Source organism: Lethenteron reissneri, chromosome 13 (genome assembly GCF_015708825.2).
Source record: "Lethenteron reissneri isolate LAM-NWPU_2019-01 chromosome 13, ASM1570882v1, whole genome shotgun sequence".
In the NCBI taxonomy this organism is placed as follows: Eukaryota; Metazoa; Chordata; class Hyperoartia; order Petromyzontiformes; family Petromyzontidae; genus Lethenteron; species Lethenteron reissneri.
This window is the reverse complement of record NC_083791.1, coordinates 7,937,178-7,944,397: the sequence shown is the minus strand read 5'-3', so window position 1 is coordinate 7,944,397 and position 7,220 is coordinate 7,937,178.

Genomic DNA, 7,220 nt, shown 5'->3' with positions numbered 1-7,220 from the left:
TGAGGTGTGGACTCGAGTCATGTGACTTGGACTCGAGTCAGACTCGAGTCATGAATTTGATGACTTCAGACTCGACTTGGACTTGCATAACAATGACTTTGTCCCACCTCTGAGGTGTGGACTCGAGTCATGTGACTTGGACTCGAGTCAGACTCGAGTCATGAATTTGATGACTTGAGACTCGACTTGGACTTGCATAACAATGACTTTGTCCCACCTCTGCGAGTCAGACTCGAGTCATGAATTTGATGACTTGAGACTCGACTTGGACTTGCATATCAATGACTTTGTCCCACCTCTGAGGTGTGGACTCGAGTCATGTGACTTGGACTCGAGTCAGACTCGAGTCATGAATTTGATGACTTCAGACTCGACTTGGACTTGCATATCAATGACTTTGTCCCACCTCTGAGGTGTGGACTCGAGTCATGTGACTTGGACTCGAGTCAGACTCGAGTCATGAATTTGATGACTTCAGACTCGACTTGGACTTGCATAACAATGACTTTGTCCCACCTCTGAGGTGTGGACTCGAGTCATGTGACTTGGACTCGAGTCAGACTCGAGTCATGAATTTGATGACTTCAGACTCGACTTGGACTTGCATAACAATGACTTTGTCCCACCTCTGAGGTGTGGACTCGAGTCATGTGACTTGGACTCGAGTCAGACTCGAGTCATGAATTTGATGACTTCAGACTCGACTTGGACTTGCATAACAATGACTTTGTCCCACCTCTGAGGTGTGGACTCGAGTCATGTGACTTGGACTCGAGTCAGACTCGAGTCATGAATTTGATGACTTCAGACTCGACTTGGACTTGCATAACAATGACTTTGTCCCACCTCTGAGGTGTGGACTCGAGTCATGTGACTTGGACTCGAGTCAGACTCGAGTCATGAATTTGATGACTTCAGACTCGACTTGGACTTGCATAACAATGACTTTGTCCTACCTCTGTCGTCCACCCACCTCGACTGCAGTTCCGGCCGTCATTGGTGGTCACGAGGGGGACTTTTGACCCAACAGTCTACGAAGAATGTACGGGGGTGGGATCTTTGTGTGTCTGAAAGATAGTTTACGTGAATATAATGTACTCGATGTTAATTGATAGCTGGCGATTGATAAGTGGTGAAACGGTACATTTCAGAAAGCTTGGGGGGGTGGGGGGAATTCCAGATTTTTTTGGGTGTGAATTTCAAAGCGCGAAATTGGGAGAGATTTGTTTGCCAGTTTTAGCGGCTGGAGCAAAATCACCGCGTGTAAAGAAATGTCTTCCTTCTGAATACAACTTAAAGTGGACCCCGGCAGCACTTATTGTAATGCAATTGAAATGTTTTCATCATAAAAAAAATGTTTTATCCAATAAAGTAAATGTATTATATAACTCAAGTCACCATTGGCTCAACAATCGGCAATCTTAATGAGGCCCCACTTTTGAGTCGAGTGAGCGATATTTGCGTCAACAGCATCGCGTACACTCGTGACTGAGCACGTTTTGAAAGACCGAATCTACGGAGTCCTTAGGTGTTACAGATCGGATGGTAACCGGACCACTCTGCCCACGCAGGAGGGTTAATTCGGAATCTTTATCAGAAGGTTGTTTTTTTTTTTAGACTGCAGCAGGAATCCGATGATCCGTGAAGATATTTTTTTCACAGACATCCCGGTAATTGATGAGTGTGTGACTTGGTTCGCTCAGATGCCTGCAATCATGCGCGTTCTCGAATGCAAGCCTCGTTTTGTATTTTTTTTATTGACAAAGAAAATGTTTTTTAAAAAGTGAACGGGTTAATGTTTTTTTTCTCACTGCTCAGCCACCAACTTGTTCGGTGTCTGTAAACAATCCCGGTTTTAATCACCATCAATCATCACAAAGCATACTGTACATGAATATAGGATGTTGCATATTTTAATTTCATTGAAAACATTCACTGAACTATTTAATTGCACAACCACATCATTATTTTAACAATTCTTCGGCACATTAAAACAAGTCAAATGATGCCATTAACCCAATTTTTCGAGACAGACAATGCCTAATAACCATGCAGTACAGGAAATACAAGCAACAATTAAACTCCTCCGGAAACTGCTCCACTGCAAATCGACACAAATCTGTCAACCTCAAAGAATTACCCACATCGCTTTGCTTGCTGCTTACGCAACAGTCCAACTCGGCAGGGATGGGGGCCCGTTGCCTTTTGCACGACCTTACATTTTATCACCTCGACTGCAGCGTGTGCCCAAACAACGAGCATCGACTGTTAGTCATCAATTAACCGCCCCCTCTCCCCCCACAAGACAAGACTGGACCACCTTTTCCGACGAATGCCGATGTGATCGAGGCTGAACTCAAGGGACAAAAATGCAGTCTATCACTGCGCACGATGAGTCGTCGCATGGGCTTCATCGTCACATCGACGCGTCGCTTTGTCGGCAGCCAGCACAGCAATTCAGCCGTAGCAACAACCAACAACAACAAAAACCACTCCGCTCTGTTGTTGCACCTTTGTTCCAGAAATAAGTGTTACCACCACGTCGTGCGAAAATGCGTAATCTCGGGAAGACGAGCGCATTTCGTTTTTTAAATTTTGCTTCTGTACGTTACGTCCGGAGCAGCTTAAACGAGTTCACGGGTGTCATTTTCCTGCGCGTCGCTTTTTTGTTTGCATTCTTCCCCCGATGTTGCGCCGACATGTCGTGGAAATCGTGACTCCGTTGCTTCCGAGTGTTCGGACGCGGTCGCGCATTACTTGAGCCACTGAACAAGATCGTTAGCGCGCACTGAACCGCGAAACTGACAACCTGTGTTCGGATTCCAGGCCACGGTTGACGGTGAACGTATCTGAATCATTCCTGGAGATCTGAATTGGTCCTCGGTCTGCCTTCACCAAACCGCACTTGACCAGCCATGGTTAGGTGCGGGTCAAAACAGACAACCCACGTTCTACACCGATCGGGGAAGGCCGTCATCCAGCATCGGGTACTGTATAATGCTGTGTGGGCCCACAGTTTATCGCAGGGTATGTAGGTAAGAAAAACGGGGTGTGTACTCATCCCACGAATTAAAAACACAACCCCCTGCGTCTTAGAGAATTACGTTGCGGTAAAGACAACATAACCAACTGGCACGGTTGGCTACGTACGGGTGCGGAATAAGTTGAACATGCATACAAATAGGCGAGTTTTGCAGTTTACCTTCATAAAGACAGATTAAATTTCGATTTAAAGCTTTCGTGACTGCAGGGATTCATCTTCTTGGTTCTTTCGGTAAAGTCACGACGTTTCGGCCACAACGCAAGCAGCCGTCCTCAGGTGAAGACCAGGTCTGTCGGGGAGATAGCGTCTGACGACAGACCTGGTCTTCACTGAGGACGGCTGCTTGCGTTGTGTCCGAAACGTCGTGAGAATTATTTTATTATGTTTTATTTTTATTATTTTATTATTTCCATTCTACGTGACTTTACCGAAAGAACCAAGAAGAAAAAAAGACAGATTAATCCATATTTCTGGTTTGCGTTGTAATTCACATAAACAAATGCATTCCTTTCGAATGCGGCCGTCGTGATGTGTATGATGACCAAGTGATCCCCCCCCCTACCCATTATACGAATGAGAGTCCTTGTTGCACGTGTAACAGCAACAGCAACAACAGCAGATTCCTCGAGGGTGGAGACCCAAAGTTACAAGTTGCAGGGCCACGTGGAACTCTTTATCCACTGTTTTCTCTGTTAAACGGAGCCACGGTGGGCCACGTTGTTTCGCTGAATTGCAACTTGACTGCAGAGCTTCGGCAATTGTCGGTGCTGGTTTATTCGCCTGCCTTGCATCCCAGCTTCGGCTGGTTCGTGTGGAGCGATTGCGAGGTGCAGCTCTGCACGAACGACGCCGCTACAAGTAATGAAACTAAACAAAATATTATCTTACACTGCTGGAAGAAAATTGCACCGTTCAGCTTCAGATCGAGAATGCCTGGTAATGACATCTGGGCACCGGCATTGCTTTCCTGTGGTTCAAAACAAAGTGGTGGAATATGCCTTCATAACAAAGCCATCCAAAAAATTGCATTTGTTCTGCACTGTCAAAACTAAACAAAAAATTTGAACAAAACCCTATTTCTTATTTTACCAGGTGAGGCCCACTGAGCTATATATTTTATTTTTATTAAAAACAAATTTTACCTACGTGACTTTACCGAAAAAACCCAAGAATATGAGCTGTATAGCTTTTTTTCAGAAGCAACCTGGGGCACAAATGATAACTAATCGAAGTGGCTTATCGCGTGGAAATCTATAGCAGCCAGATACTCTAAACGCGTGATGTTGATTCTAAATGTGGAGGGAAAACCAGGAGGATCCGGAGAAAATCAACACGAGCTCGACGAGACATGTCAACTCCAAATATTCCGGCGTCAGGGTCGGGATCGAACCCACGGACTCATGTATACCAGGCGAAGTAGTTGACATCCCGTATAAGATATACTTGATGCAGCTATCGTGCTGTGACGGTTCCACCTGAAGACGGAAGCTTGTGTTGCCTCCGAAACGTCGTGATTTTTATTTTATTTTTACTTTATTTTACTTTTATTAATTTTAATTTTTTACCTACGTGACTTTACCGAAAAAACCCAAGAATATGAATCCTTGCAGTCACGAAAGCTTCAAATCTAGAATCCCGTATAAGCTAAACTTGCTTTAGAGTCGAACACGTTGACGCAATAAAGCATTTTTTACTCGTGTCGGTGAGTAAACCTGCTGGTTTGCGGTGTTTCCTCGAGCATGATGCTGTCTTTAAATGATTGAAATTAGACCGTGGCAATCATGTAATCCTCCGTGGGCTCCTGTAAGTCATTGTGAGAACTGTCACTCAATTAAAATGTAAGTGAAATTTAATTCACGAACACGCCGAGATGTTCTTTTTTGCTCGGGCAAGGTGAATGAGCGTTGTTTTTGCAGGCAAATGTGTGGTCCAATTAAATGCAAAATAGTTTCGATTTAAAGCTTTCGTGACTGCAGGGATTCATCTTCTTGGTTTTTAATAAAATACTTTTTTTATGTTTTATTTGTATTATTTTATTATTTCCATTCTACGTGACTTTACCGAAAGAACCAAGAAGATGCAAAATAGTTCTAAAGTGAACAATAAAACTTACAGACCGTTACGTTGTGCAGATCTGCAATTCCATCCCTATTTGTACTGCCTGTGCAATTTTTGTAATGTGGTTGAACTTTTATTTTACGCATATTTTTCTAATATAATATATAATAAATAATATTTTTATTTAACGATGTTGAGTTTGACTATTTTTTGCATCCAATATTTAACATCGATGCTGTTCATTTCATTAGTTTGCCAATTTTCGGTTGCGAGCGTAAATGTAAATCATGATTCGTGTTGACGTGAAGAGGGCAAAAAAAAATCTACAAATAAACCAACAACGGTTGACACAATTGAGTAATTTTCCAGGGTAAATTTTCTCAAATACCTTGCAACAACAACAAAAAGTGTGCGCGTTTGTGTGTGCATGCGCTTTGTGATGGAATCTTACACCACCGCGTTCAAGGCCCGAGATTCCTTTACCATTCTCAATGCACGTGCGTGCCCCGGGGCACCTACATTGTACCCCACGTACAGGCTGCTTGAGTGTTCATAATAGAGGTTTTTGGGTTAGATCGCGTAAATATATAAATGTGTCATTAAAACCCGTCATCACCCGAGACAGCCAACTCGTAAGGGTTGTCACGTAAACAGAACGTGGCCAATTCGTCACTAGTACAGCACTAGTGTATAGTGTAGTGTATAGTGTAGTGTATAGTGTAGTGTATAGTAGTGTGTAGTGTATAGTAGTGTATAGTGTAGTGTATAGTGTAGTGTGTAGTGTAGTGTATAGTAGTGTATAGTGTAGTGTATAGTGTAGTGTACTAGTACAGCACACCGGTGTGTTGGAGAGCCAAGCCACAACATTTACAATGATGAAGCTAGATGAAGATAGTTGTAATTACTAGCGAAACGTCGTACTCAGATTGTAAATGTTGTGGCTTGGCTCTCCAACACACCGGTGTGCTGTACTAGTATACTACACTATACACTACACTACACACTACACTATACACTACACTATACACTACACTATACGCTAGTGCTGTACTAGTATACTACACTATACACTACATTATACACTACACTATACACTACACTATACACTACATTATACACTAGTGCTGTACTAGTATACTACACTATACACTACACTATACACTACACTATACACTAGTGCTGTACTAGTATACTACACTATACACTACATTATACACTACACTATACACTACACTATACGCTAGTGCTGTACTAGTATACCACACTATACACTACACTACACACTACTATACACTACACTATACACTACACTATACACTACACTACTAGTGCTGTACTAGTGACGAATTGGCCACGTTCTGTTTACGTGACAATCCTTACTAGTTGGCTGTGTCGGGTGGTGGCGGGTTTTAACGACACATTTATATATTTACGCGATCTAACCCAAAAACCTCTATTAAGGATGATATTGGTCGCGAAAGCCGACGTGCTAAACTGTTTGAGCGTTGGCATATATAATTATTGGGACTCTAACGTATGCAATACGAAAAATCGTGTTGTAGAATCGTGTTGCAAACATCTGCTCATTGTAGCAAAACAACAAGCGTGCCTCACTTAATGAGACCACGGGGCAGTATGATCCTTGATTCACGCGTTTGTATTAACTGCTTCACCGCTGTTGTAATCGTGATGACGAAACATAATAGTTACACTATAGTTATTGATGGTTGAAATTGTTCCGTGAAAATTCTATTCAGAAATGTGCTGGCAAAAAAGCTGAATGAAAATCGTACAATTTACATTCTTTGGTATTGTCAGTTAAAATACAGTGCGTTAAAATAGTGTTCTGCCTTTTTATCACTCCACTGCTGGATGAAGGCTGCTGGCATTGGGCTGTCGGTCATGGGGGTTGGTCGTTTGACCATACTTCACCGTACTGGTCAGTGTGGGTGGGTGAAGGGGCAGTGACAAGAAACTGAATCAGACGTGAACCTGGGCCGGGAATCAAACTCAGGTGGGCCCGGTTCATTGCGCGGCGCGCTTAACCACAGCTCTTCCCGTCAGCTTTAGAGTGTGCTAGTTTCAACTTCACAATGCGCATTTGTTGCAACAAAACTTC